The 21,728-nt window shown below is 32.2% G+C and overlaps 1 protein-coding gene across 4 annotated transcripts in view; it reads left to right on the forward strand.

The window, feature by feature from the left end:
* The first annotated feature begins 19,432 nt into the window (after window positions 1-19,432).
* LOC145966256 (dipeptidase 1) overlaps window positions 19,433-21,728 on the forward strand; it is a 133,408-nt gene continuing 131,112 nt past the window's right edge. For 2 of the 4 annotated variants that reach the window (XR_014437002.1, XM_083090219.1), the window contains exon 1: window positions 19,433-19,715. The gene's annotated coding sequence lies outside the window, so the exon portion shown is untranslated. Of the gene's footprint in view, window positions 19,787-21,728 lie in introns of all 4 variants that reach the window. The other 2 variants (XM_083090220.1, XM_083090223.1) reach the window with 2 other exon arrangements.

The following is a 21,728-nucleotide window of genomic DNA, read 5'->3' on the forward strand; positions in this document are numbered from 1 at the left end:
TATAAATAATAATGTATATGTAATGATACTGTAAATAATAATGTTATCATAATATACGTATCTATTATCTGTGCATGATATATATCTAGAATATCAATGAAGACTTGAAAAATAAATAATAAAAAAAGACAAAAATTTGAATATATATACATATATTTTAATTCTCTTGACAGCAGATGTGGTGACAATGATGCATGTGTATCAGTTCTGTCTTTTTTTTTATAAGAGAAGATAAAAATTCGCATATTTTATCGAAAAAAATTTAATAAAATTGTGCTACTAATATTCAATATAAATTCTATCCAAGTTGTTAAAGTGAGCTGCTGCAATCTCTAAGAAAATGTATCCTTTGAAAAATAAAATTCTTACCTTCAACGCCTATGATATAAAATTCTAAAGTTGCACGGTTCAATAATTATAATTCTGCAGCGGGCTTCAGGGTAGAAAAAAGATCGGTCGTAAGGCGGTACACGTTATCGCCGATGGATTTTATCGCCGCGTGATATGGAGCGTACAATGAAACCGATAGCGGTTTTGTTTCTCCGAATGCGTACTCCACAAAGTGCACGCGGTGTACATTCGGATGAACAAACGGTACATAAAAGCAAATTTACGCACTTTAACGTGAATGACGCTTCTGAAGAATCGAAATAAAATATATTGTATCGGTAAAATAAACTTTTTTCAGACAATATAAACTTATATATATATATATATATATATATATATATATATATATATGTTTCAGATTATATATTACTTGTACACACACACAATAGATGGAGATAAACACGAATAATTTCGCATAAACAGCTGTTATAATAATATAGGAATATTATTACGAATTTACAAAGTACTACTGTGTGTCGGGATTGTACGTTTGTTTAATTATCAACGTTCAGTTTGTAACAAAGTCACTTAAAATTATGACGATCAATGGTGCATTTAAAATGCAATTACATGTTTTTAACTGTTAAATAACACCACATAATTTACAGTTTTGAAGATACATTTGATGTAAAATTTATATCTAACGATTAAAAAAAGAAGTGATATAAAATCCATTATTGAGTTCCTAAACAATCCTGAATATTCTAAATATTTTAAGGTATTATAAATTATTAAATATTTGGAGAATCACTGCGGCATCTCTTGGATAATGTCTTGCTGGCATCTTTTTTGGTACATAATGAGTATCCGCAAAAATCTACAGAAATACCGCCCAATATCTTTTAAAGATCCTCCGTGAATCGGCATTGCATCCATTGAGTGAGATACTAACATCGCTCTGGAGTCACATATCACTGTGTTAAAAAGCAGCATTAAGCATGAGGTCTTGATAGCTCAGTGATTTAGAGTAGTTGCTCGGAAAGCGAAAGACTAGGGTTCGATTCCCGATCCACTTGCACCTAACATATTTGTCTAGTCTACGAATATTGTTTCCTAGCAATTATTCGTTGGGTTGAAAAGTGTGTGAATACTCTCACAGGATATGCGTCGATGCCGTTGCCACGGATGAATTCTGTCGCTCGTTGACCAAATGGGCGTATTAGACACGTCTGACCTCCTCCCACATACATCCCTATCTTTACTGAATAATATATTTCTTGTTTTAAGCGCTATAATATCGACATATATATCACGGTGGATCGATGAGTGCAGTATTATAACGCTTAAAATAGGAAATATATTATTTTGTTTTGCAAATAATTAAAATAAATTAGAAATATATGAATTACATGATATAAAAAGCATTTATAAAGAAGCGTTTAATTTGATATGGCTCGTACTTTGTGTTACATAACACATGATGTCATCATCCATTAATATGATGTAAAATGATGTGAATGGTTTCGAATGTTACGTGCGAGATCCCAAGAACAAGAAATAGAAAACCATTCAGTTTGATATCTATTATGCTATCCAATTATGACACCATAAATACGTTGATTTTCGCTATGTTTATGTCTAACAATCATTCCAATTGCAAATAGCTTATGTGATCTTCTTTTGTAACATTTATCAATAAGAGTACATATATATGCTGAAAAATTAGAATGTAATTATATTTCTTTTTTCTACTAAATTTTAAATAGACTTTTTAACGATTTGTATTATAAATAATTATATTAATATGATTATTATATATTATATATTAATTTGTTATATATTACAATAAGCTATCTTAAAAGTAATATTTATAATAACACATAGAGAGAAAAATACCTATCATATCACAGTTTATATGCATTTTCGTGAGGAGGAAAAAGGAAGTCTCTCTCAGCATATAATTTTGGAAATCACTCCCTAGTGTATTGATCAGCTTAAAAAAAAGATTAGTTTTAAAAGATTAGTTATTAAATTATATATTCGTCACAAAATCATCTGTAATCATAAAATTCCGATTACAAATACATGTAAAAATCACTTAAGATATTTTTGTCAAACTCTATAACCGATAGCTATTGTTGCACATTATGTGAACATTCGCAATTTTTTTCTAAAGTTAAATATTAAAAGTTTCTTGATGAACTTATTGATAATACTTTCTTTACTTAAAGATGTGGAAAACGCAATTGTTATGCCGCAGTGTTATGAACAACGTAGACAGCGTTAATAATTAAAATATTTAAATATTACAATATTACAATATATGCTAATTTATCAACCAAATTTTGATTCATAATTTATAAATATTTGTGGACATGATATGTCAGATTGATGACTTTCGATATGCTATATTGTAAGACATTAATGAAGTCTAATGAAAAGCGTTTTGTGAGACACATTTTTCAAATATATACATATTTCAGCATATTTTATACAATGTTTTATTATGACAAAGTATATAACCCGATATTTTATGATTGATTTTATTATGCAGCATTTTAGTATGGCAAAATACATAAAATATACTAAATAATAACAAAATGTGCAGTCTACGATTTTTACAACACAGTGTGACGAAACAGTTTATATTGTATAACATAAAGTTCAGATTTCTTGTATACTCAGGTATCTGCGAAAAATAATCTTTGCGCATGCTCAAGTATTTTAAACTTTTCACGTCAATTATCAGTAATTCACGTAGCTTAAATTATCACTTAAGACTGATAATTAACGTGAAAAGTTTAAAATACTTGAGCATGCGTATAGATTATTTTTCGCAGATATCTGAGCGTACAAGAAATTATTTATTGTCGTGTTTATTATATGATTCATATTATATTTTATATATTAGAATATAAAAATTATTATAAAAATTATTTTTTATTGTCGTGTTTATTATATAAATTATATTATGTATTATGTGTTATGCATAGAACTTATAATAATATAAAAAATGAATGTTTCTCTATTAGTTGAAATATCAAATGGCTTGAACAGAAAGTCTAGCGTGATTTATCGACTGTAAAATCAAAGGTTTGTACCATGTTAGCACGTAGATGGAATTGTCGTATTTATATGTATATTTCAAACATATATATTCTATTTTCATATATTTATATTTAATTTTATGTATATTTAACGTACACATTATGTATTAAAAATGATAACATGAAATATTTTATGTTAATGTTTCTCATTCAGTTAAATCATTATTATATATATAAATGCTTAAAACATTATTAAATAAATAAATAAAAAATTCCGCTTAAATTTCTCGTATAAAAAAAATTCTAAATTTTTATATTTTAGATTTATTCTTGCTTGAAAAGTCATCCATTCACGGTTATTATTATATTCTGCACAAGTAATTGTTGATAGTGTAACATTATTCAATATATGTATACTTCTGGACAAAATTAATGCATAATATTTTTTTCACTTTTTTTTTTAAGTTTTTCGTTAAAATTTAAATATCAGCTTTTAAAGATATATGTATACTCCTGGACAAAATTATATATATATATATATATATATATATATATATATATATATACAATATATATATTCTTTTTTTATAGAATTTTAAAGATTTCTGATATTTATTAATTTGTTGTTAGTATTTTTTTACATTACATAATTAAGTATTGTAGAGAATAATAAATCGATGTATATACCATTTTGTTGTCATTAATCATTAATCATTAATCATTAATCATTAATCTCTAAAATTTAAAATTCAAAATAGAAATTTATATCTACAGATATTTATCTCAGAAACTGATCAAATTGTCATAATTGTATTAAAATTGTATTAAAATTGTAGTAAAAAAAATATATATATAGATAAAAAGATATGCCGCTATTTGTATAATGTAATTTGCTAAAGAAGATGACGGCAAAAAAATTTTCTAACTTTGGAATTCTCGGTGAAAACCGATATTTAACATGTAAATAAACGAAATTTACATAATTAATCAACCACAATCGAATTTGTATCCAGTCTGATAAAGCACAACATTTAATCTCTAAATGAAATAAGATGCAGCTGGTATCACACAATGAAAGAAGAAGTAGAGTAAGATGACGAATAAATGTGCTTCATTTGCATTTTTATTGAGAAAAACGCAATGTTTCATTATCGGCGCGTTATACTTGCACTTTGCCACGTGTGTATAACTGCATGTAATGTTTACAGGTTATCACGATGTGGTTGCATAATATTGCACCCGAGATTAAACTGAGTTTGCGCAATTAAGTTTTGTTACGTCGGCTATTTGTGAAGCGGAATATTCAAAATATCATGCTTTCATCGCGCCAGGAGCTCATGTAAATCGCGAAATTTATTTTCACGTTGTATATTTGTCAAATATAAGCAGTTACCGGAAAATATCGAGGCAGCGTATAATCGTGCGGATTTATACCGCTAGGTATCCGATGAAAGCTTTAACGAGTCATATAAATCTCATTCGATCGCATAACGATATGAGTCTCGTATGAAAATGTGTGCAAACTAGATGTCCATCGCACCATGCAATATCTTTATGAGATACTTTTGCAATGTAGCGGATATTTTGCAGAGATATACGCGAATATAAATTTTCTGACATATATGTATCTTTTTTATTTAAATAATCGAAAATATATATACGATATAGTATATTATGGAGAAAGAAAGAAAAGAAGAAAAAAAGTTGACATACAAATGTTACGAAGTTAAAATATAAAATACAATATATCAGCCCCATAAAAAGGGGATAATTTTTAAATCATGATATTTTTTGGTTATAAAATTTTTAAAATTAAATTATTATTAAATCAGCAAGAATATAAATATTAAAAAAGGATGATGTCGAATGAATTGGCAAGATATTTCTCTATATGTTTAATGTTCTTTGAACTGAATAACTATGCATGCAAATCAAATTTGGTGTTTTGAGAGGATTTATTGTGCACGTGTGACATGGAATATTTGAAGAGAACACATGCGTTCGATTTAATTTCGTGAAAATAGAATGATCGAGATTATTCTATATATTTGGCAAATTTATTCTCATTGTGTGCCATGAATACCTCGAATAATTTACAACGTTTGAGAATACACACGTGAACGCAATGCGCCAAAACACTTATTGTTAGTATTAAAGAGACTACATTTTAGATGCACAATTAAATTTTTAGAGATTATTTTACTTTTTTAAAGATTATATAATTGATTATATAATTTGAAACGCGTTAAAATGTCCTTACCTTATTTGCGATATATATATAAGCCCTTAATGAGCGTAGAATAAAATAAATTATAAGAAAATTATGCAAGATTAAAGTAATCTTACTCTAATAGATTTTCTACAAAAATGTATTTCATATTCTTTCGAAATGATACCTATTCGCGTGATTTTTCATTCGAATAACCGTCGACATCTGCGATTATCTTGAGCATTAAAACGAGCTTCGTATGCGATATTTCATCAAAGCTAGAAATAATTTACTGGCATAAATTCCGAGAGGATTCTTTGCTGAAAAAAGTACGTGAAAGGCAGTAGCCTAAGTTTTTCGCAATCTGATGCTTGGAAGCTTTTTTCCCTCAAACTAACGAGTCTATTATAAAGTTTACATCAGGTACCAATAAGTTGCATGGTAAAGCTCTGCTCGCGAAATAACGAGGGCCTCTCCGCTCAAACTTGTTTTCCCGAGGGACGCAAACTGCAATCCCTTACGCAGTCCGCAGATAGAAGGATTAAGGATGCGCTGAGAGCGTTTCGTGTCGGGGCATAATCGAGTGCGGTTAATATCCATTATGCACGTGTAAGATGCACGTGTGTATGCGCGTCGTACAATCGAACCATATCAGTTTGAGGTCGGTCGGGTCTGGTAACCAGAATTGCGCCACGACCGAGAGGAATTTCAGGAGGAACCAAAGATAACCCAGACGATAGCCGCAGGTTATGGGCAAACACTTCCTCGCGGCCGCGAGCACACCTGACGCACACTGTATATATGCACATGTGCACAATTGAACAAGAGGCAAGTTAGATGCCAGCTATACACAAAGCCGACACAGATAACTATTGTGATGTTATAAAATGAAGAAATGGAGAAAAAGAGGAAGTTATTTTATGTTTTTTGGCGCACAGTGTGTATCGTTTACGATAAAAAAAAACTAAAATCGACATGTACTATAAGCTCAACCGACTCTATTTCTCGACTATTAAGCGCTTTTTAAAGCCTATATAAATAGAGTTATATGTGTACACAATGTGTACCAAGACTAGTCTTGATATCGAAATTCGAAACAAGATCAAGACAAGAATTTTAATTAATTATCAAGACTAAGATTATTAAAATCAAAATTATTATTATTATTATTATTATTTTGTCAAGATTGATTGATTTAAAAAGAAATAAAATATTTTTAAATTAGAGAGAGAGAGAGAGAGAGAGAGGTAAGAAAAAAATCAACGTATTATATACTTTAAAAAATCTTATTTAATAAATAAAAATATTCAGATTAATAATTTTAGGAACAAGTAATAAAATAGAAAAATAAACAACTTTATACAATTATTTAATTATACGAAACTTTACAGAATGTGCACGCGGTTCTCTGATTGTGTGCGTGCGAGAGAATCGCGTCTGGTTGTACATTCTGGTAGCACTATATGTAACTATTTTTTCGTAAAGACAACAAATATATATATATAGTATCTTTTTAGGGAAATAAATGAATGACATAAAAAATAGTAATAATTATTTATTATTATTTTTATTATTATTTATAATAATTATTATATATTATATTATAAAGCTTATGTTAAACATATTATTTTAAACAATCGTTCAGTATTCGATAAAAATGGTTAATAAACTCGAGATAAGACAATACAAGATTTTTGCTATGAAGATTTATTTAAGACCAAAATAAGATTTGATTTCGAAAATTATCAATGCCGGTACAATATTTTTAAGAATATTTTCTTGTCTTGTTTTGTGCAATTCTATATATAAAATTGGTGGACTTAATTATTTTACCCATTAGAAATGTATATATTTGCGTATTCGTTGCTCGTTTATATACTAAATCGTTATACAGTTCTTGTAAAATTTAAAAGCTTTTTTCCTGCGACTTTCTTTGGTGAATTACGTATCTCAAAATCGTGGTATATAAATCGTGGTATGGTAATAATAGAATCTTTTTTTTTTTATAAAACATTAATTGTTTTGAGATTGCTAAATCTACTTTATTTTTGTCTTTATTTTTTTTCATCTTAATTTTTACTGCAATTTATTTTTATTTCGTTTTCGGGGAAATTATTTAAATGTTAATTTTTTTATCAAAATTCAAAAAGGTTTATTTTCTCAGCTTAAAACTAATATCAAAATTTTGTGATAAAAGCATTCTAGTAAATATATCTCTACAAATATATATATATATTTATTTTAAATTTTCAGTTAAAAACTGAAGGCTAAAATCAAAATAATACGTCGGTTTTAATATTTTTCCTCTATCAAAATTTTACTGTCATAAAATGTGCGGAAAGATATTTTCTATAAAAATTTAAAACATTGTAGCTTAATTTAAAGCGCGAAAGTAGTCACTCAACAGTGAAAATCGTAAAAAATCAGAATGACTTAGCAACTCAAAGCTGTACGATATGGACATATTTTGATATTTCGCAATTATTATTTTTCTAGTTTCAGTTTTACATTTTGCGATCTTGTCCGGATATCATAATGAATAGCCAGCTTTATTAAAATTGAAAATACATTTCTGCACTGCCTCATGAAAAGAGAAAGAGAAAGAGAGAGGACATTTGCAGATAACGCGCGAAGAGGCGAACGAACAAACTGGGAATGATCGGGCGTCGAATCGAAGTTACGGGTCCGGTCGCGATCGTTCATCGTGTCACGGAAACGATGAAGAATAGTGGCAAAGGCGGGGAACGGTAAAAGCGAGGGGGAAAAAGTAATAGCAAAACGTTCGCAAACAACGAGGCCGGCTTATCAGCTTTATTTATTGCAATGGGAAACCGCAGCCGGGCGCGCTTTCGGAGCTTTTCCAAAGCTTAACTCGACCGTGGCCGGGGGCTTTCGTGCGGCCAGGTTGCAGGCGAGGGTCGTCACGAACGGGCAAAATTTCACTTCCATCGACGTGGAATGATTCCGAGGAGTTCGTAATACAACGTGAGCAGCAAGTGCTATTGTGAGAAACTGGAAGAACCGATGTCGCAGTTCAGCCAATTTCCCATGGCTTATCTCTCATCTTCTCTCTCTTTGTAAGAAAAGTACAGAGATTTCATTTCGAAAAATTATCCCCTTTGTTGCTCTCAGAAGCTTGTCGAAAATTGGTTAACGAACTGGAAGTGTCAAGCGATTTGAATGAACGAGATCTATTTATAACGCTATTCTCGAATACGAGGAAGAAAGAGGAAGAAAATGTGCAGCAATTTCTTCTTTCGTGAAGTTCTAGGAATGCGGAAGCTTATAAAAAAAGATCCACGATCTTTGTCATTATATCTCTCACCTTTGCTAGTAAAGCCACCGTAACTTTGTTAGGGAACATTGTTTCGTGCCGCAACTATGTTCATGCGAATTTCTCTGCTCGATGTCTCTTAAGTAACGCATTCATAGACGGTTACAGAGTAGCGAATTCTTGTTGGGACATGCGATGATGCGATGATGCGTTACACCTAACGCACGAGAGACAATTTACTTGGTGGTAAATATGATAGTTTTGCGATTTTGAAAGAATATTGCGTTGGCACATTCATCGGGGAGATCGTCATAATTTCAACGATCGATGAGTGTACATTAGACAATCGTGTTTACTCACCTATGCATTGATTTGCGTTGAGCGTTAATGAATTCATTAGAGGATCAACGTGACATCGTATTACAGTTCAAGGCTATTTACTTTGTACATAGAACTTCGTTCGTGCCAAAATATTCATTCGAGTTTGAACAGCATGTTTAAGAACAACACACGTTACGTGTATTCGTATTTTATGTGTGCATGGATTTATCAAATAATTATAATAAATATAAATTTTATATATCATTAATTTACTCTTACTTACATTATCATTATATGCTTTATTAATCTATGAATAAATGCAATTAACAATTATAAATCAAATTTAATCATAGCACTGAGATATTTGTGTATAAAGTTTCGAAAATTCTCATTTAGTCGAGTATTTTAATCTTCATAATTTTTTATAAAGTTACATCTTATAATAAAAGCAATTAATAAAAATAATTTCTCTTATTTATTAGCTAAGTATTTTAACTAATATCTTCACTATTTTTACGATGTTATTCTTATAATAAAAGCAATTAATAAAAATAACATTTAATCACGAAGGAAATTAGAATAATAATGAAGAAAGAAGATTGAAAGATTTAATTATTTATTCCAAAAAATTATTCCAATAAATTTGATTATAACACTTTTATAAAATCCATCTTGAGAAGAAAATGTTCTTTAAAATCGTCATTGCGATAAATTAAATCTTTAAGAGCGAATATCCTGCGGCACACACTCTATAATAAATTACAGAAAGAGCGCATTTTAATTAGTACGGATCTTATTATTTTAGCTCGCTTATTCTCTCCGTTTAACTGATCTTCCATTCAATCAAGATATTAAATAAAACAATAGAGATTTTAGTCAACTTAATTAAATTATTAGATAATGCGTGCGCATTACATCTTTTTGCCGGTACGCTCGTTCCAAGAATGGCGAAAGGATTAATTGGCACTCGAAGAAATGAACACGAAAAGGACGAAAATCAGATGCGACGTTCCTTGTACAAAATGCCGAGGCTGCGCTGCACTCCTGTTGTTTGTCGGAGACGCAATAGAATTTATGCGACACACTATTCAACATAATTACGAGTCTCCGGTGTGCCGCTTGTTTTCAGAGGATGTTGGAGGAGCCACGCAAAGTATCAACGTCGCGACATCTTACTTCATATAACGCGAGATTCGAAAGATTAATATATACAATCTTGATACGACAATATCAAACATAAATTTATATACATCACTCAACAATTCTTAATTAGTAAATTTTAATTTCTATTATCTATCCACGCGACTTTGCTGATGTTTTTTCTCTTACGAATTATATTCACTCTCTAATTTCTATTCATATTTTGCAATCTATTGCAAGTAGCACAAATAATGACAAGAAAAATTATAGCCTTATAGATAAGGGAAGAGGATCAATAAGGACGTTTTTTGACTCTCACAGATATTTAAAAAACAATTTTTTTGTATTGTATGATCATTAGGAATATTTTAAGATTATTATTAAAAATAATCATTAGATGAGAAAATAAACTTGATTCATGAAGCCAAAATTTATCCTTGCTAATAAGAATAATAACTGTAAGGATAGTAATATTTTCTGTTTTTGAAACAATACTTTTTACACAGAAATATATGCATGCCGCTCCATAAAGAGAGAGATCACTGCTATTAAAATTTTATCGAACATGATAGCCTCGCATCTCGCTGCTTATTAAATTTTCTCTGCCTTCTATCGTTATTAATTCGTATTCTATGCTTTCTTTGAGCGTCCAAGATATTGAAATGTCCAACACTCTATCAATTAAACGAGACTTTTAAAGAGCATCAATCAATTTGCCACAAAGTGACATCCATAGGAAAATCTAATTACACGATTTAGATGCGAACGAGCAACGTCAACAATCTTGAAAATGTACTGACATTGCAGTCTGTTTATCATGGAATTTAACGTACACCGAGCACGCGAGCACGTGTATATCGGCAAATAATTGTTATGTGTTATCGTGAATAAGTATGCCATTTATAACGATAGCTTTAAGTATACCTAGCGATACAATTAATTGTTTGCCTCTTCTCAGGATAGCTTTGATTCACGCGCAGACATTAACGTTTGCACAAATATCACTATCATTTCTCTTTCGTATGAAATGTTATATTTGGGTCATATATTTTTAACGTGAAAAGTGTGATCTCTCGTGTATCTTCTTAGATTTTTAAAAACAACACGCGTCATTTCTTTGTACTTATGACAATTTGTAAATTTTATCTCGTAGATTTTCGTTTTTTTCTTCTAGAGATTTTCTTAGAAAATGTGTATGTGGTCGAGCTACCTTATAAATATATCCGCGAGAAAAAGTGACGGGCTCTCTCGCGACCAGTGAAAATTAATGACTATTCCGACAAAGATAATTAAGGGGTAATTAAGAGCACTTGCTCGTATTTCTTCTCGGCGATATGTTAGACAAGCTCAGCCTAATCTCATTTAAAAATGTCTGACTAGGATCCGAGCAATTTTACTCGAGCGAAAAACTAGTACGCTTCCTATCTTTGCCTTATTCTATTTGCGCTGTCGGAGTAGAATCTGACTGGTTCTACTTGTTCGAAAAAATTATATGTTTTCCATCTCTTTGCGCGTTGTTCTTTCTTGTAAAATCTTGCATAAAGCGTAAAAATCTGTATATTGTGATGAAAAAAAAGAGTTAGTGTAAACTGTATCTTATCTTGTAAACTTTATCTTATAATAAGCTTGAAACTTTAATTCGTTAATTCAAAATTTTCTCTCTCTTTCCCCTTCTTCTTTCTCTTTCTCTCTCTTTCTCTCTTACATAATGGAAAATTACTATTGCGGTTTTGCCTACTCTTGCTACATCTTGTGCTACAGACCGAAATCTATTTATTCGGTATAAACGATCGCTGCTAAGCGATGTTGGGGGAAGCTCGATTCGCGCCGCTACGCAAAAGGGGCGGAAATTTGCCTATTTGATTATCCGCATGGATTACACCCGGGTTGCTTGGACAATTTCGTACATCTGCGTTTAAATCCTTTCGAGCAAGAGAACTGAGTGCCAGCGAAGGAGTCTCTAGAGAAACAGAGAGCTGCTTCTACAGGAGAGGAAGGACATTTCAGGCGCAGCATTAAGATAGATTTATCACGCCATAGTAATAATTACCCCCTAAGAGCGAAGGATACGTTTAAGATAATAACGGAACCGGAACAATCGGGTTGAAATAAATTCGTATTTTGCAGGCGCGACATTGCCTCCTCGAGATAACGCAAACATCGTTTAATAATTTCAGATCAGATCGTTGCCGAGTCTTCACGAATAGCAAAATTCTCGTAAAACAAAATTGTCTTCTCGTAAAATCCATTTTCGATTCATTTCTTATGTGTCATAATTTATATAGCTCATGTGTTTTTCATAAAAATCTTTTCGCGAATCATTTTTCAACTACTCTTCACTGAATCTCTCTGTTATTTTAATCGAAAAAATACATTTTTCAGTGAACTATTAAAGGAATTATGCGCCTTTTTCAGCAAATAAAAGGCATGATCGTATTTGTCACACACATTGATACAGGTCGATGTTTTGTGGGAAACTTCGTTACGAGCATGTAATCTAATCAAGTCAATTAAGAGAGCTTTTAACGGTGTCGAAATATTGCGGATAAAAGCGGACAATAACCCGCGGTTTTTGCGACGGTATTTTGTATAGAAGCTTGTCCGCGAATCACTTCTTTTGTCACTGCCGCTTATACAATTCGCTTTCTTTGGCAGAAAAAGCACAGAGTTTTTAGCGAAATAAAAATTATATTTCTATTTGCAAATATTTTCTAACATCGTTGAACTTAACGTAATACGCTAATATTATTTGAGTGTAGAATTTCCATAGAACGCTATATTCCTCTCTCTCTCTCTCTCTTTCTCTTTCTAAATTTATTTGTATAAATTATTTATACAAATATATAAATAATTTATTTATATAAATTTAATTTATTTATATTATATTATATAAATTTATAAAATATATAAATAATTTATTTATATAAATTATTTATACAAATATATAAATATAAGAAATATTACTATATTATTTATCACACGTATCTCTTTCTGTAGAATATATACAATACATATACAGGGTGGCAGGGAAATTTTGACAGTCCCGAAGTGTGAAGGTAGATTGGCTCAAATTAAGAAGGAAGCTACTATACTATTTTGCGATATTCGCAATAATTAACGAAAAATTAATTAAAGAAGATCGACCAATGCGCGTGGCTCGAAGCACACGACGGCGAAGGCGGTCTGACTGTAACATAATGGCAGCGCGCAGCGAAGCGGTGATTGGGGAGGGGAGGAGTCTTCGCCACGCGCTTACACACTCATCGCTCCTCCCCTCCCCAATCACCGCTTCGCCGCGCGCCGCCATTATGTTACAGTCAGACCGCCTTCGCCGTCGTGTGCTTCTAGCCACGCGCATTGGCCGATCTTCTTTAATTAATTTTTCGTTAATTATTGCGAATATCGCAAAATAGTATAGTACCTTCCTTCTTAATTTGAGCCAATCTACTTTCTTACTTCGTGAAGGTCAAAAATTGCCTGACACCCTGTATACATACTTTGACATTTTCTTCTTTCTAAAAAAAATTAATTTCAAACTATAAGAGAATCTAATAAAAAATTTAACGGCAGATATATATCTTTTCAAATTATATAAAAATATGCAATTTTTAACAAAAAGCTTTCATCATGTGTTAGAAATTCCTACTGTTGTTACGCAGCTCGTGTTAGTAGAGTGAATGATGTCTAAAGATACACATACACAGATACACACACAACTTAGACTTGTATGAAATAGAGATCCGTCCTAAGTAAACTTCGCAGAATGTCGCGTAAAAATGACGGGTTTCCCGACTTTCGCACGACAAGAAAATAACGGAGCATGTACCTTCAATTAGAGTTTCGTAATAAAGCGGAAATAAAGATCCGGGAAAACGGAATTTGCGTTGGAACGAGACGAGCAGAGTGTATTTAGATACACATACTACCTGCCTGACTCGCAGCAATAAAGCCGTTCGTCCCGGATGTACGGTATCCGGCATCGCGTGGGAGGAAGAAACTCGAGAAAAAGCGCTCACGCACGAGATGGAACGGCCGACATTCCTAGGAGCTGTTCCTTTGTAATCCATCCCGGTCGACTGGCAGAAACGAGCGAGCAGGCGAGGCGGCTCCATTCGAAGTTACATCCCTTTTTTTCTCATCGGGGACGATAAAACGACGGAGCCGGGCGCATTCCGCGGATAGCGCGGATGTTCAGCTCGGGACGACGAGAAGAGGCGAGGAGGGTAAGAAAAGTAAACTTTATAGCGCCTCGGGAAATTCGGGACATTGGAAATGTAATAACTAGGAGGACGAGAAATATTCGACAGCTGTAAAATAATATTTGGATAATAAGGGCTGCTCTTAATTATCGAGGTAGACGCGATTTTTCCGCATCATCGTGAAAATTTCAATAATTCAACGATGCGAATAGAGGGTGCGAGCCACGCTAGACTCAGCCCTGTTCATTCCCAGGTATCGCGTCTCGTTGCCAGTACAATCTCCGGATAAATTCGCGGGCTTTACTCTCGCCCCGGCAGGGCTAATGCATTTTGCGTTTACATTAATGCCGATCCGCGTAAATGGCAGCATAGAGCTGGCGAAAAATATGGAAACCATGAATCGTAACGTTAAGACACGCATTTTATAGGTAATGTAACTTGTAAGTTATTTCGAATGGTAAATTTGGAAAATTGCAGCATTAAATCAGATTATATTGCTACTAACTGAAAAACAAGCACGAAAATATCCTCCATCTTGCGCTCCATCTTCCTCTACATTTAAATTAATTATTATACGATATACAATATCAATTAGAAATGATATTCTGTCTAGACGTATTAAAGGATTTGAAAAGAATTCTTTTTGGTGTAAATTTGATTAGATATCATCTCTTTTATTTTATTTTATTTTTCAATAAATATAATTTGTCAATTTTAACAATAAATATAATTCTCCAATTATAATAATATTATTGAAAACGTATTTCACATTAAACGAAGATTAAGTCTATCATTTATATTCAAAAAATTATAAAGTTCCTTCCAGACTTTATAACCGTCATTCGTTTATAAAAAAAACGATATACTTGTTACTAAAAATAAATTCTTCTTAGCTTGTCTTTTTTAATGTTGTTGCAATAAAAGTAAGATGTGACGCATCTGGGGCATCATGTGTAATTTTAATATTTTCCTTAGCGTTATATTTCTAGGTACATTTTTTCACTTTCTTTTTTATAGCAATTCTTTGTTATAAAATTGACGGAGGATATGTATCGATTTTGCGTCCATTAACACCTTGAGCTCCGTAAGGCTAATGTGCTCAACGATAACGCTTTAAACCCTGCCATGGCAACACATTGCAACGCATAGTTATAGAGGCACTCACGTCGCATCAATACTAAAAATAATGGCTGAATGGCGAGGAATTTTTAACGATATCGCAATCAATCCTTTCATTAAAAACATTGTAGAATTTTATGTAACCGAATTTAAATGATATTATATCTGCACGCTAGGATTGAAATATTTAAATCTTCTCGAGAATTGCTTAAATCACAATGATAAATCGATTGAAAATTTACGAACTGAAAATTCGTTCGCGTCCACCGCTTTTATGATATGCAAACAAACGTTCAACTTTTGTTTCTAATTATTTTTCTTTTCACGTTTAGATAAATAAATTGTATTTATTATTGTTCAAATTGTATATTAATAAATAAATATCAAAATATTGGCATGTATTATTTGTACAAAAAAAGGTTTGATTTTATAAACTTTGCACTTGTCTTTTTTATTACAACAGATTTTTCGATTACGGTATATTTTGATTGCACGAAGAAATGATAACAAAATAAATGGAAAATCCGAGCTAAGCACGAATTAGATAAAAATGAAGAAAATCAAAAGAGATTAGAGATAAAAAAAAGAGATAAAGGAAACGAGGAGAACTCAGAAAGAGAGAATTTTCGCAATGTATTCGATGCAAAGTCCACGAGCGCGTTATTGAAGTCAACCAAGTGGTCTACAGAGATGTATTTAATAGCGTTAAAACGGTAACTCAATTATCGATGATGATCGAAGATTCCACAGGGCGGAAATTCTCGATTACCCTTCAGGTAACCTCGAGATTCCAGGGGGATTTTACTTTAAAAGGAAACCGCGTAACAGTTTCTTACGTAGGATCTAAGATCGTCGGAAATACTGTGCGCGTCTTTGAGACTCGAAAATGACTTTTTCACCGTCACGTCTGAAAGGGAACCAGACGCAAAAATGTAGAAAAGGAATAAAAATCAAAAGTCACAAGAAAAACTCATAAAAAAGACTATTTTCTCTTTCTCTTTTCTTTTTCTTTCTCTCTTTTTCTTTTTCTCTCTTTTTCTTTCTTCTTCTCTCGTCCCTTAATAGATCGATCTCGAAAAGTATGTTGTTCTCAAAAAGTATTCTCTATCTTAGATTGCTTGAACAATTTGTCATGGTTATAATCCAATAGTTTAATAATCGAATAATTTTAAAAATTTTCTTGAGAAAAAAGAATGTTAGAATAAATATTTAACAAAGATTTCTTTAATAAATTTAAATATTAATCTAGTATTTAAGTATTTCATGAAGGTTTGTCTAGAATAAATATTTAAGATTTCTTTGACAAAGATTTTTTAATAATCTTAGACATTAATTTAATATTTGGGTATATTAAGAATAAAGAAAGGAGAGAAAAAGATAGTGAAATAAGGTAAATGATAAAGTTTAAATTTAAAGGAATTTGTGCAAAAAGAAGTACAAATTAAATATGTCTGGATAATATCTAATATCCTTCGTGATTTAACAGTACAAATTGAGGATTGTTTGTAACAATCAGCGTTTCTCAATAATTTAACAATAAATTGAGAAAGAAGAAATTATTAATATAAGCATCAAATTTTAATATTTCAGAAAATAGATGCAAGTCGTAACAATTTCGTATGTTTGCTTGCTTTATTTATAAATAATTGTGAAATGCTTAAACTTACAAGCAAACAAAGTGATACGGAGAGTGCAAATCGCCCTATCGAGGAGGGCGATTTAAAGTTATTTTTGAACACGTTTATACATCCTTGCAATGTTTTGTCGAAATTTGTCACTTGCCTCAAATGGAAGTCTTAAACGTCCCGGACAAAACTTGGCGTAAAGCGTTTTACGTCGCGGTCTACGTCGCGGAGCATTATTTCGGAGAAGACAAACAGGATGCTGGAATGGCGAGTTTGTAGCGGGTTACACAGGGACCCGGCTAGACCAGAAGTCTCCTTGGTAGCGGTGGTTTTCCCGCGATTTCTCTCCCGACATACTCCAAAACTAAAAAGCTTTGAAAATAATGTTAGATATTTGGGAGGAAAATATAAACGCAAAGATAAAGCTATGCATTGTTTATTAATATCTTGAGGATCTATATCCACCATTTACACCCAAGTTTTGCTATTGATAAAGATATAAAAGCAAAATTTTTTTTTTCAAAATATGGTGTTTACAAAAAATTGTGTACAAAAAATGTCTCGGTTTTTTGTTTAAATATTTTTTTTTCTTTTTGATATTTATATTTTGTTTATACAAGTTATTACAAGTTGATTTCTCATTCTTTTTGATTTACTGGACGATAAATTAAAACTAATCATTATTATTTTAAATGTAGATGGCATTCCAATTAGTTATGTAGTTATGTAATTACTATTTTTAAATAAGTAAATTTTTCAAAAATAAAACAAAATTGAAATTGAAGAAATTGTCTTATAATTGTCTATAGATATAAACACAGTTTGCAATTTTTTAAATGTACTTCAGTTAATATTTTAATATAATAAAGAAATTCTAACGTTCTTATTAATAACTAATAAATTTTCAATTTATTTTTATTCGAAAATAATTTTTTAATAGATTAAGCGATATAGACAAGATTTTAAAGATTAAAATCTTATATATTTTGAATCCATTAAAATCTATAATATTATATCTATAATATTATCTTAAATCTATTAAAAAATTATTTTCGAATAAAAATGAATTAAAAATATATGTCGTTAAAAATGTATTGTGTTTGATATAATTTGTCTTTAAAAGTTTTATTATAATTTATTAAAATTACTTTCAAGAAAAGGTAAGAATTAAAAATATAAGAACTTTAATTTTTTTATTATATTAACAAAAAAACTATGAAGAAAAAATTAATATTATTAAAAAAATTATTTTTTTCTATTAAGCTTATTTTCTATTAAGAAAAAGAGCGATTTTTTTTACACCTTTAGCTATCGAAGAAGATAGGTGACAATAGAATGAAAAAGAAAAAGAAAGATTATGAAACCTGGTATCCGCACGCTCTGCGTTATCTTTTTTACGATAATTATAACTTGTTACAATTAAGAGAGAATGAACTGATACTTAAAAGTTTGATATTTTAAAAGTCGGATGCAGCTGTGCACCGTCGACAAACTGGCCTCCCGTAAAAGAGATATTCTGAAAGTATCTCGAGTTAACGCGGGAGCCATTCTCAGTATCGGAAACGGGGTATCAATGTATCTTGAGCATCTCTTTTGATCCTTACATACCCAAAGCAAAGATACACCCTTTCCGCACGAGCATCTGCACTTCGTTTTAGCGAGGATATCGAGTGGATACATCGGCTTGAAGAAGGAGAGGGTCGTTATGACAGCGGGAAAGATGGAGGAGGGCAAAGTTGCCCGAGACAGTGCCTTAAGCCTCGCAACTGTATCATTCGGTATCGGACCGATGTGCTTCCAAGTATCACGAGCATCTCTAGGTGCATCCTAAACCACGGGATATACCCTTTCGGCCGAGCATCTGCACTCCGTTTGCTCGAGGATCGCGGATGGGTAACGGTTCGAGGACCATCGGAGGAGAGATAGATAGTTAGACGGACAAGGAAAGGCAATGGGGTGGTGAGCGAGATGAGATGAGTGAGGAGGAGAGGAAGAGACGCGCCGCACGCGTTGCCGCGTTGGTGGAGGAGGACGCGAGCGAGGGTGCGCGAGACGCGGGATGGACAGACGGACGGGAGAGAGGAGACGAAGCTTTCGGGGGTGGTCGGGTTGCCATGGCAGCTACCCCGGCCGGGCACCAGCAGACCCCAGTCTTGCCGCGGCGGTCGCCGAGTGCGCGACGGCTCTGTTTACCTTTTTCCCTCGCGTCGTTGCTGCTGCTGCTCGTTCGTCGCTTCGTTCCACGTTTACGAAAACCGACAAGTCCGGCTGTCTTTCTTTCTTTCTTTCTCTCTCTCTCTCTCTTTCTCTCTCTTTCTTTTTCTCCCTTCGCCTCTCCTTTTTTTGTGTGATAACTCCGATTATACGCGCGCTTCGTTCCTGGTGAAAGTCAACCCTTGCGGTGCCGCGGGAATCTGTGTGAGCGGAGTTAACGGACGCCGCGACAGAAATGTAATGGGTCTCGCACAGTCGTGGAAAACCCGATCGAAACGAGTCTCGTCGGGTCCTCCTCGAAAGCCAAAGTTGATGTCTCTCTCTCTGTAAATTTTAACGCACCATGAAACCGCGCTCTCTCGCATCCGCGATCTCGATTTCGTGCACGCGGTGCTCGATCCTCGTACATGAATCATGGAAATCATTTTGAAAATTTACAACGTGTGTGACTAAAAGCACAAAGGGAATCTATCTCTTTTTTTTATTCACATTAGTTAATCAGTGAGAAATATTCATGTAAAATGGCAAAATTCCAGAAACTGCTTCAAATAGGTCATTTATCAGAAAGGAATGTAAAAGATATCATTATATCATTGCAGAATATTTCTGAGATCTCGCGTGATATCCTCATATATCGTAATAAATATTACAGATTTGCAATTAATAAATTTAATCCTCGATTGATTTTCCTCGTTTGACATTATGTTTTGATGATTATAATTTTGATATAATATAGCTTGCGTGACATGTATATTATACATTAATAATTCTTGCAAAATATTTTTGAAACGCATATATTTTACAGGTATTATATTTATTATACTATTGTTACATTTTATGTAACAATAGTAATATGCAAATAATATCTAATTTACGGTTATATATAAAGATAAATGCATTATTTTTACAATATTTTTTTAATAAGTTATGTTATATCTCACTTTATAATACAATTTTTCAGAAATTATAAAAATAAATTTCTTTATCGTAAAAAACTTACATAAAATTGAAAATAAATTACATTCATTGTCAGTATAACTTAAAAGTTTTTGAAGACCTCAATCTATAATAAAACCAAATTATCGTACAAAAAAAAATAAAACTGTAATATGTTCATGTCATTTCATTTCTGTCATTTTATTTTTGAGCTAAAAATTCAAAATAAAAAAATTTCAGATAGTATAGATTCTTGTTCAGATTGTATATTTTTAATATTACTCCAAATATCTTTGAAAAAAGATCTTTAGATCATTTTTAAAAGCGAATAAAAATTGAGATGGCAAGTTGATTAGAAAAAATTATTCTCTAAAACTTCGTGTATCTACTGAAAATTACAGAAATACAGTAAAAAATATAAAAAAAAAGAAATTCTACAATTGTACAGTTACAATGTATAATCCACTAAAGTAATATTATTAAACAAAGAAATCTCACTGTAACGCTATTTAAATTACATGTAATTCTATCGTTGAAAAAAATCACAGGAGAAAATCCTTTAAACTTTAGGAACTCTCGACGCAAGTCAATTTACCGTATAAACGAGCAACGAATGCACAAACTATGGGCTTTTATACATAAAGTAAGCGAACGAAATTCCTATTAACTCTGATAAAACCCAGCACTTGATTGCTGAGAAATGAAGGTATATATTAGCTTACGCGAGAGCTATGTTAGTTTTGGCATCTTTCTCCTTTAATGTAGACACAGTTAATGCATAAACATACACAGCTAATATACAGTTAATTAAAAATTGTTTCGCGTAACTCATCGTTATGTCAAAATATTATTCAAAAGACGCCATGTCCCACAATCCTCCCTAATGGGGTGTTTCCTCGAAACATCGTGTAATATTTCGACTCACCTAAAATCGGATTTACATCGTCGTATATAGTTAATGTACGGTCACCAGTCAGGCTCTCCCGCAGTAAATCCAGGCCGCGTCTTAGCGCGATATTTGTCGTGAATGCGCAGTGACCTACTCTTATCTCCCGTTTTCCTCCGATGCAGCCGAGGTCGAAATGAAAGTTTATAATGCGCCGCGAATTCAGATACGATACCCCGAAGGTAATCCACGTGATATTTCGATATTAATCTCGTGCACGGCCGACATTATTCACCGCGAAATTAAATTCGCGAGATACAGTAGCGCCAATCGCGTCGCACATCGATGATCGAATCGCTCTTGTTCCCTTCATTTCTCGAAGCGAAAATGCTCCGATCTTTTCGATCTCGCGAGCTCGCTGGAAAATG

The sequence above is a fragment of the Camponotus vicinus genome, unplaced genomic scaffold, assembly GCF_025532165.1.
Source record: "Camponotus vicinus isolate PSW18456_S1 unplaced genomic scaffold, iyCamVici1.0 SCAF_2, whole genome shotgun sequence".
Classification (NCBI taxonomy): domain Eukaryota; kingdom Metazoa; phylum Arthropoda; class Insecta; order Hymenoptera; family Formicidae; genus Camponotus; species Camponotus vicinus.